The following is an 11,563-nucleotide window of genomic DNA, read 5'->3' as shown; positions in this document are numbered from 1 at the left end:
TGTAGACAGCTACACAAATAAAGACATGCATTATGTAAGCATGTAAACATGATTGAAATAGCTGCAGGTGCTGCAGTTTATGTTAGTAGAGGAAAATCTGTATTATAACTAGCATTTCCATTTGTGATGCTTTCCATTATGCAGTGTCCTTCTTTTTACAGCTCTTAATCTTTGTGCTGGTCCAGTGGCCAACAGCAACCAGACCTTCTGGTGAAACTAGAGAGACAGAGAGAGAGACAGAGGAAGATGTAAAGAAGGAGAGCACGTCAGGTATAATTGGTGTAAGTGGGGCATCCAGTTTCAGTGATGTCATTCTTTGCAAACACTGTCTACTCTAAGATGTTGATGCACGTGTACATATGTTGCACGCAGAGTTATTCATTCTAAAACCTGCTGCTAAAGACGTAAAATCATTGTATTAGATTCATTAGAGCTGACTTTAGTTTTAGCCAGTTTTGTTTTCTGATGCTAACAGCCTGCTATGCCTTTAAAGACTTCTGGCTCACTTGCTTGTATGTGAGAGGCTTGTTCACTTAACACCTCCGGTCAATGACCTGGTAAACTTTCCAAGGAGCCTGTGGCTTGGCTCCAAGTCAAGCTCAATGCAAATCCAATTTGCCGCTGAATATAGCCAAACGAGTCAACTATACCCAAGGCCTGTCCAACCTGTGTAAGTGTTTATTTTTCTAATGAATATAAATTGTCCAAAATAATGACAAAAGAAAAAACGACATCATAGTTCTGCTCATTGTGAAGCCTTTGTCAAATTATTAAGGAGACTAAAAGGCTGCTTGACTCATTTTGTGGGCTCTTGTCTTGACACTTTTGGCCACAGGAGGGCAGCATTTGTGTTCTTGTAGAGGCTAGGAATAACTGGATTACATGAAAAGAAAAGATCTTCGATTGCAGTCACAAATCCTTTGAGCAGCATTGGATGGGTGTAGTGGAGGTGGGTGGTGTAATTGAAGTCGGTCACTAATATGACCCTTGACCTTTGGATGAAGGAAATGCTGTTAAGCATGATGGTTTATTCTTTTTAAAAAATATTGGTCATTAGAAAATTGTCAGCCTGACAAGAGACCGCTGTCCTGCAAAACTCCTCATGAGCTTTTTGTGTCCTCAATAACTACAAGCTAACAAGAACCTGAAAACCAGTGACACAGAAAGAGATGTCGCTCTGAAGGATGGATATCTTATCTTTTTAGTTAACTTGAAAAATATTTTAAAAAAAATGTCCAATTTATGTCAGGGCCAGATTAACCCACCATGGGTTAAAAAATAAGATGTTGCACTAGGGACCCCAAGATACTAACCAGTGTCCCTCCTCCTCCTCCTCCTCCTCCTAGTTTTATGATTATTTGACTAAACACACATGTATTTAGAAATATGCAACATGTTAGCATAATATCACCTGAAATATAGATAGAAAACTTTAGGCACCTTAAGGCCCTTTGTATTCCAGTTTATAGTGTGCTTTAATGGTTAGCTAATCCACCTCTAGTACATCACTGGAAACAGCAATGGTGTATTAGAGGAGTTGGACATTGTAAATGTAAGCAGTTCGTTTTTATCCAGTGGTTATTCAGTAGATTTTTCAATGGAAACAGCATGTTTCCGGTGCCTGCCACAGCAAACACTGCTGCAGTGTAACTGGTTTGCTCTCTGCCGGCAGCTCACTGATACTGCACAGATCATGTGGCGTGTAGGTTGAGCAGATTCTACGTGTTACGTGTAAGTGTTTGAAGAGAGTATGGGTGTGAAAGGTGTTTGTTCATTCCTCTGTAACACTTACAGACAATTTGCTTGTCCCAACATTGCATTAGGGGATGGTACAATCATTTCCTGTTAAAGGTCACGTGTCAGAAATGTTTCTCTCTTCCTCAAATTGAAGTTTAGTCATTTACCAAACATTTGTGTCTAAGTAATTCCACTGTATGTAAGAGATGTTAGAGTAGGTTCAAAGTTCATCATTGGCTCATCAGTTAGTTATTCATAATTTATTCACAAGGTTTGAATGGACAGTGTACCCTGATTCAGAGAGGACAGATCCACATTCACAGATCAGACAGAAAAGAGACGAGGAGATGAGGGAAGAGGAGAGGAGAGGAGAGGAGAGAAGAGATCTTGGGTGATGCACTCTGATCAGAGGCAGGACCAGAGACCACCTAAAGGTGATGCTATGACACCAGTTTTCAGCCACTTTGACCCAGTATTGTCCTGGTTACCAAATATGGCACAATCTTAAATCCAGGAAACAGCGTTTGATTTCTCTGCCTTGATGATTGCACAATCGGAAGAATGCGGGGGCAAGAAGTGATGTGAGCATGCACCAGTGATGTCAACATTTTTCCCTCTCCCTCGTCAGTTGTTAAACATTACTGAAATAGCTGATGACAAATCAGCCGGCTGACCTCTGAGCGTCACCGCGTCTGTTTTTAGCTGTGCATACTGCAAACCTCGGCCCACTTGGCCTTGGAAGTCCTTGTCTTTCTCTTTCCTGCTGCCCGCGTCGCCCACACACTCCCCTGGATAGCGGCGTACAGCCACAGCCTCTCCTCTCGCCTCCATTCCCCTCCACTCTTCCCTCACCCACTGACCCACTGGCGGAAAGCGTGGGGGCCATCTGTGCTGGAGAGGTTACTTTTAGTCTCCCAGGCTGCTATTTTCTCTTCACTGTTGTTTTGTTTTTTTTTAAAAAACACACAAAGCACAGGCTTAGTTACGCAATATTTGTCTCACTCTCTGGTTCTCTCTCCCATTGCTTCACAGGTCTTGTTTACACAACAGTGCCCTTGGCCAGTGGCAACACACCCTTACAGGAAATTTTAGACATGAAGTGATTTTTCCCCCCAGCTGAATGAAGGTTTAAAATGTAGTTTCTGAGGATGTATATTTATATTCACATTTGGGGTATAGCAGCTAATATCAAGAAGGGAAATCAATCAAATCAGCACATTTTATCCATTTGCAGCATATTTTTAAAACCATGAACTCCAGTTCATACATACAGTATCTTATGTAAACCAGTGTGTTTCCCCCCAAAAGGAACTTTATTCTTATAGCATGGCAATACATATTCAGTAATACAACTTTAAATCGAACTGTGTGGCATAGAATGTAGAGTTTTGTTGGACAAACTTGTGCTGTATTGTATACCAATAAGATTCTCCGAATTTGTTGAATTTGTATTCAACTTTTAAGCTATCTAATTTTACATTTTATGTGCAACAATACCCTAAAAACTAGTGGTTGTCAACTTTAGGCCTTAAGTCACATGATATTCCGACTTGTGTAGAAATCAAATATAATGATTTGGTCTGAGTCAGAGCTACAATTTCCACCAAACCTGTTTTAGTTCTGTAAATATACTGTATATGTATACACTGTAAACAGTTAAACTAAACAACCTATTTGAACAAGGGTAAGAGTCTATGGCCGTGCTAGCTGCTCTTTTTTCGTACTTTGATGTTTAGCAGGTATAATGTTCACCATGTTCACCATCTTATTTTAACATGTTGTGCTTCTTTATGTTACATTTATAAATTAGCACTACACACAAAGTGCAGCTGAGGCTGATGGGAATGTCATTCGATCTGTAGGTATTTGGTCATATCAAAAATCTAAATAAAAAATTCTACCTGATGATGTTGCTAGATTAAATACTAGATGAATGACATCGCCTGGGAACCATGTATGTGCCTCATTTTGCACCATGGATATCTTCACCAACTTCCATAGCGATCCATGTGATAACTGTTGAGACATTTCACTGAAACACCTAAATGTCAACCAAGTGGTGGCGCTAGTCAGGGGATCGCCAAACGTAGTTGGATTCATCCTCTGGGGACCATTGATGTCATAGACTAGTTCTCATAGTTGCTATTTCAGTCAGGATCAAAGTGGTGGACTGACCGACCAAGCAACAGACCAACATCTTTATCCAGAGAGACATGCCACTTGCATTAAATAACTTACATCTGGAGAAAGCAGCACAGTATACGTCAATATGCAGTTAAACTAAACAGGAAATGCATACAAATGCCTTGATATATTTGACAGGTAGAGACACAATGACATTTCAAACAAGAAATGCATTGCAGTGTTCTTTTGAGGTGTTGGTGGTTTTATTTTTTAACTTGTGAATAATACATTAAACCACAGCATATGTTGTCATAGGTGTATTACAGTAAGAAGCAACACCATGTGTGTTGACCCAAAACAGACTCCCATATGTGATAGATAACGATAGAAAAAGAGAGAAATATCCCTGTATGTTATACTGTGGGTTGCAGGGATGACAAAAAAGCATGAAGGTGTCATATGAAGCTATGAAGTAATGGTTTTAGACACTGGATGACTGGAGATCTTTGATGACTATAGAGGAAAAAAAGGAGAAATGAGCTAAGTTGCAGTTTAAACAGCTGATCCAGACACTGTTGCCAAAAAATGCTTCTTTGGCCACCCGTTGGTCTTGTGCCCTGAACCATGTTATCTTTAACACATGACACCACTGGAGAACAACAAAATGTATTTTTCCAGTTTTAATACAGCAAAGTATTATCTGAACAATAACATTTTAATGTGCAATCCTTTATGTTTGAACTCAAGAAGTGAATGCCTACCTTTAGCGACACCTTGTTAAAAATCTCCCTCCGGAGGCGGGAATTTAAATATACATGTGCAACCTTTTCCATAAGTTGTTAGGCCACACAATGCTGGCCTTTAAAAGCACATTTTTCCTCTGAAGCATGTTTCTATTTGAGTTATTATTCCAGTCATGGTCAGTCTTGCGGAACAAAGTGTGGTGAAACTCTGAATGGAAAATACACCATCTCTCTCTGGGAACACAACCTTGATTTATGTCCTGCAGTCAGTTTCATAAGTCTGATCAACGTGCAATTGCTGTTTGACTACGTCAACACAGTGGATCACTGTGTGTGTGTATTCACCACCAGGTCATGATGACCTGAAAGAGTGCAATTGATTTTTGATTGCTGGTAGAAGCCTTGTTTTGTCAACTGGATGTAAACTGTAGTGTACAGTGTCTTTATTGGAAACACATTAGAAAGAAGATTCTTTTGTACTGTAGATTTGTGAAAACTTTGGAAAATCACAAAAAACAAATAATAACAATTAAAGACAAAAAATACATTGAATTTATTAATAGAAACATATTAAAAAGATCAAGGCAAGAAGCAATTAGCAGGGAGAATCTTTAACGTTGCTGTTTTAGAATGAAACTTCGTACATTTACTCAAGCATTTAACTTTCAGATGCTTGTACTCTGACTATTTCATTTCAACTTTATATTTCTACTCCATTACATTTCACGGGGAAATATTTTTCCTTTTACTCAATTTAAATTGATCAGACAGTTGTAGTTGGGAGAAAGTGTGCAGATTAAGATTTTACATAAAAACTCATGATCAGTTTATAAAATATGATGGCTTAAACTACCAAACAGTACATAAAGTTATATATATCTAAAAAAAAATCAGCTCCCTCTTGACCAGCTACAATATTAAAACACTGCTGACAGGCTAATGCATAAATAACAACATTCCAATAATATAATTCTACTTTTCATACTTACTTCGTACATTTTACTGTTAATACTTCTGGAACCACTATCAATAATAGAACATATATGATAATAAATACTCTGTTAAGGTGTCATTTTGCATTTTGCTTATAACAGAGTATCTTTATATTGTGGTATTACTACTTTTACTTGAGAGTCTGAATACTTTTTTCACCACTGCTGACAGCACCATTTATATTCTGTTTCAGCTTGTTCCAGCTCATTGATGCTTCATGCTGTGAAATAAAACAACCCAAGCCTTCATGTCTTCTTGTGACAGTAGTATTCCATAAAATGGAAACATTTTCCCCAAAATTCAGCCACATTCAGACATATTTGATATCTTTGGAAACTTTGGGATCACAGAATATAAGACTAAGCTCTGCGGGTTTGTACAGAGATTGGCTGCACAGCACACCACTTAAGGGTTTAAAGCAAAGAATTCAATTCAGTTTTATTCATATAGCACCATAACAGAAGAGTATAGAAGATTCCTAAATAAGTTTATAATAATCATGGGCAGATTTTCTATACATACAGGGGCACAATCCAATGGCACAATATATAGATGCCAGGCTTCTCACCTGAACACCTTTTTTAGTCTTCTTACACTGGCTCCCATTGTGTTTATGTATGGATTGATCTTAAAATGTTAGTGATCACCTTTTAGGCTCTTTGTGGCCCTGCTTCTTGCTATATTTATGACCTTTTAGTCCCTCATGAGCCTGTACATATAGCTTGAGATCCTCGGGCAAAGGTCTTTTCCTCCAGAATGCCAGCTTACAACTAGAGGGAACAGAGCCTTTGCAGTTAGGAAATAAACCTAGTCAGTATCATCTATTACATTTAAACTCTACTCTCTTTATTTCTTTTTTTCCCCTTAAATTACTGGAATTCATTTCACCTATTTGAGTGTGATCCAGCTAATGCCTTTTGTAACCTCTCCATTTGATTTTATGATTGTGGATTTTAATTTGCTGCCTTGTGGAAAGCACTCTGAAAATTATTATCAGAATAATTTTTGAATATCTATCTGTAGAGAACAACAGAGGGCAGCAGAGCATTTTGGTGCAACCAGTGAGTTCCTCATAGGCATCCTTACCAGACAACTGTGTCTGTATAACACTGGAAAGAGAGCTGATTTAATGAGAGCAGTAGGAAACACAGCACGCCACAGCGGCCCTCGTCACTGGCTTGGTATGGAAGCACTGCACATAGACGAAAGATGAAGCCTGACCGGCCGTGGCCAAGACTATTGGAGGCAGGGGGCCTCGGGGTGCTACTTCCTCTCTTCCCTCAGTTGGCAGTGGCATAATTGCTGAGGTTGCCTAGCGACCGGAAGCATGGAAACAGAAGGTGTCACTTGTTACCTCAGAGCTGGATTTAGCCAAATTGTAAAATAGCCACCGATGGATCATGAGGGGGGGTTGAGTTACTAGCAGCAGAAGGGAGGAGGATAGGGAGGGATCAGAAAATAGACAGAGGTCACTATGAGGGCCACTGTTTCATGACTACATTGGACATATTTAAATTAGCATAAGAAATGCAACTGTTGATTGGATAATAATCATATTAAGAAAGCAACATTTTATAACAAACCACACATAATGTGGTGTGATAAGTGATACTTATGTGTACTGCATCTTGGCACAAAATGACATGCATTGCATTGCACATATAAAATATTATATCACTTATATTTATATCTTTATGTCTTCACTCATCTGTCAAGTCTCCCACTCTGTACACTGTTTGGGAACAAACCACTGGCATGTGGTGCTATGACCAAGTGACCATTGTCACAAGACTCTTTCTAAAGTTACAAAAGCAAATGACAAAGTTGTTTTATTTGTAGCATTTTGCATCATATTAGCCTCCAGTTATTTTGTATTCCTGTTCTAGCTTGCTGGGATCAATTGCAAGCCAGTGTAAAGGTGGGAGTGGGGTGCTAAAGTTACAATGTGTAGGAACAGATCACAGAGAGTGTTGATACCATTTGTAGTGCTCACCCATAGAGGTCAATAAAGGCCAATCAATTCATTACTCAGTAATGAAATAGTTAAAGCTGCTGTAATCAATATTTTCATAATAAGAAAGCAAGCAGCTGTTTTCAGTGAAAAAAGCTCAACCCACTGTAGCAGATCCAAATTATAATGTAATTGTTACTTTTTTTGTTTGAGCTGATGAAAGTGTATGAAAAATGATTAATGCTAGGCTAGCCATCACATTTTAATAAGCTCTTAACTTCGGAGATGGGGTATTTTAAATTTGACCAAAACGGATATGCTACCGTAGCTAGCAACTGAGCTAAGCTAGCCTGTAAGCTCACTGCTCAGTGTACAGTTAATACAAAACCATAATACACAATATAATATAACATGATATAAATATTAAGTGGAATGACTTAGAAAGTTTCAAGCAAAATATAACATCGTATGAAATGAAAAATGCTGAATGAGAGAAAAGATGCTACGATTTTATTTCAACTAATCATGTAAATGACTGAATTGCACTGTTTTGAGTACTGGCAACATTTGCATTGTGTTACGATGAGCATATAAATAATCCCATTGACTGGGACCCAGCCAGTGGCACCAATTTAATTTTCGATCAGTTCATTTGAAAATCATTTGAATCATTTCCCAGCAAGATGTCATTCAAGGCCTATCATTCTATTTTTCCATATGACCAGTCCTTTGTGTCGTCCGCCTGCTTCCGCTCTTCTATCCTTGTCTCCCCATTATTAGCCTCTCATCTCCTCCTCCTCCCCACCCCTTCTCTCTGCATTTTCTCACTCATCCACGTCTTCCTCCCTCCAATAAACCTGTCCTACAATCTGTTCTATCATTCACTCTCTCCTTCCCTGTTCCCCGTTCATTCCCATTATTTACTTGTCTGCATCAACAACTGTCACCTTCACCTTCCACTCACTGATGTTCAAATGTCTTCCCTGTCTCTCCCCTCACTCTCCTCGACCATATACCAACATCCCTGCCTCCATCTCTGGTGCGCGCACAGCGGATGGCGGCGGCCCACTCAGTCCTCTCAGGGAGCAGAAGGTTTGTCCACTCCCACTCAGGGTTTGCGTCATGGAACACAGAGAAATAGAGACAGAGGAGAGAGAACAGATGGGAGGAGGACACACTGACTGCCTGTTTTATAACATTACTCCTGACAACGCTGTGGTCATCAGTATGACTATGTAAAGTAGCACGCTACCGTAGACTCATCAAGCAGGCCTATATATAGGACTGAGCTGAATATAGAGGAACAGGAACTGACACTTTTGGTGTGAAAAAGGAAATTTTGTCCCACACTTTGGAAAAGGTTAAAAGGTTTATGCATTATTCTGAAAAGATATGGTGCTTTAATAGGATTCTAACCTTTTTAGAGAGAACACTGGCAATACTTCAGTGTGGGGCTTATTTCACACAAATAATGATTTTAACAAGCATCGGGAACTTTTTTATTTTTAAGTTTTTAATTTTTTTATTGGATCCAACTTTTCAGTCCATAAGCTCACCCTTACAGACCTGTTGCCTGTGTGGAAAGATTGATGTAACCATAGCGACCTGATGCACATCAGTGCGTGACATCACAACTGACACAATCATTCCCATTTACGCAAGTGGAAAGACAATTCAGACCATTCTGCTATTATTGTTTTTGCCTGCACCAGCTCCTACCTACGACTTTAAACAAGCATTACATAAGATTCTGTTTGCAAACGATGATGATAATAAAACCATTTTATAAATGGCACAGAGTACTGGTAACACAGCACGTTCAAATGCAAATGCTGTTTGCTGGATTTACACAAGAACAAAACAGAAATTAGATTTGTAGCGCCATGTAAACAAGAGATTAGATCTTCTCATTGCAAGCTGAACACGAACAGTCAAATCTGGGTCACGCTGAAAGCAAAAATCCACCCTGAGAGACAATTCCCAATGATATTGGACAGCTGGATTAAGATATACAGACAGAGACAAGTTGCTTCAAAAGCTCCAGAGAGAGCGGGGACCAGTGTGTGATGTGATCAAGCAGCATTTTCTGGAACAGCCTCACTGATAATGAATTAGATACAGAATGCGAGGACATGCTGACAGTACCCAGCGGTTTTGTGGGAAAGTGAGAATGTCTTTTGGTTCAGTGCTGGAAGGTAAGTAAAGATGTGGGTGTAAAAGCATAATGAAACATTCTAAAAGTCCACAAAATCAACCACCTACAACTTGTCAGAGGTGCAGAACACCACACTTTAGCTTGATTTCAGCGTTATGAGAGCTGCTAAATTAACTGATTAAGATCTTGAGCATTAAATGTGTAATTATATTTAACTGTAGCCTTTTCCCTCTAACAAAAATACCAATTCTGTAACACAAAATATAGAAACAATAAATCCATCAAAGTATACAATCTTGAAAACCCAACACCAGTTTGTACTGTATATGAAGCTGCAGCCAGCAACTGGTTAGCTTAGCTTGGCGTGAAGACAGGGAACAGCTAACGTGGCCCTGTCCAAAGGTAACAACAGGTTTCCCCGTTTCCTGTCTTTGTACTAATCTAAGATAGCTGGCTGCTGTAGAGTCATATTTACTGTACATGTAAGAGAGTGGAAACAATCTTCTCATCTAACATTATTTCCCAAAATGTCTAAAGACTCCTTTAAGGAAATTTCGGTCAATTGGAACTTTGGTCTGGAGTGAAATATCATAAAAACTATGACCAGGTTGCCATGAAATTTGTAGTTGATATTTTTTGTCGTCTGAGGATAATTCTAATTATTTAGAAAAATTCTTCTCTGGCACTGTTAACTTGTCATGGACTCTTTGGTTCATGACAAGTTATGTAACCGTGGCTAGTGTAGATTATTATAGGACTTTCATGAGTGTCCATGGTTCCAAATACCACAATCCAAATCCATGAGAACCAGCCTGCAGCTTGAGTAGAGTAATAGATGTCCCCTGACAAATCCGAGTTTTTTTTTCTCTGTGATTTCATTTTCCAGCAGGGGATCGAGTTAATGTGACTTTATCTTTTTTAAGGCTTCTGAGACACAACAAGGCTGAGCTGAACTTAAAGCTTTAATCAATAACAACATTCTGCACAAAGGTGTGTCACGGCAGCTGTCCAAGGTGCTGATCCTGGGACCACCAGGGATGTGGGAGCTGTCTGGGGCAGATACCTGCTGGCAAAAAATAACAGGATGCAATCTCCACTAATGACGGGATTTGCAGTTATTAAAACTTATTTCATCCACAAGAGACAGATTAAAAAAAGAATAACCAAATTGGTCGAAAAACAGCAGAGGCCAAGATATGCTGACTTCTTGTCTCTAGTATGGCTGAAGATCCAAAAACGCATTTCCCGTAATGCCACTCAGTAGTGTCTTTGCCCCTGCTTCCTCCTGAATGCCTATTTCTTTTAAACCCCACACCTCCACATTGTTTTCCTTCTTTCTTTCTCTCGCCTCAAGCCCAAGCTGACATCACCAGCTTTATTTTTTCAGACTTTGAAAAGCTCCCTCCAGAGCCACAGAAGACATTATTCAACTGTTTTCACAGGCTGAGCAGAACTCCTTGTGACCAGTAACATGAGCTGCACGTGTAAAACCGGTAAAGTGCCCCTTTAAGTACATGACAAGGTGCTGTATCATGGAAACTAATGACCTAATTTCCATTAAATTTGCAGTATATTCATAATCCCCTCCAGCACCACTGTTGGGCCCCTCTCCACTTAAAGACAAGACAAATCAAAGTCTAATGAGCAGATCCCCATGTGTTCCCCAGTGGGTGAACCCCTGTCCTCTATTGCCACATAAGAAAAAAACTTTGCATATTTCATACTACAGGCTGAAGGTTGATCTTGTTGTTAAGCACTTTCATATTGTGGGATGTAATGAAGATTGTACTGTGAGGGTCTTGTAGTAATGTTCAGATAATTTTTTTGCTGTATTTTGTTTGTTTCATATCATAAAAGAAT

At 39.3% G+C, this 11,563-nt stretch overlaps 1 protein-coding gene across 1 annotated transcript in view; it reads right to left on the bottom strand.

Moving 5' to 3' along the window:
- Positions 1 to 10,748: 10,748 nt before the first annotated feature.
- Positions 10,749 to 11,563, bottom strand: part of rbks (ribokinase) — a 42,664-nt gene continuing 41,849 nt past the window's right edge. The window contains exon 10 of the mRNA XM_070920270.1: positions 10,749 to 10,769. The gene's annotated coding sequence lies outside the window, so the exon portion shown is untranslated. The remainder of the gene's footprint in view (positions 10,770 to 11,563) is intronic.

Source organism: Enoplosus armatus, chromosome 15 (genome assembly GCF_043641665.1).
Source record: "Enoplosus armatus isolate fEnoArm2 chromosome 15, fEnoArm2.hap1, whole genome shotgun sequence".
In the NCBI taxonomy this organism is placed as follows: Eukaryota; Metazoa; Chordata; class Actinopteri; order Centrarchiformes; family Enoplosidae; genus Enoplosus; species Enoplosus armatus.
The sequence above is the reverse complement of the archived record's forward strand: the minus strand, read 5'-3'. Positions and strand labels throughout refer to the sequence as shown.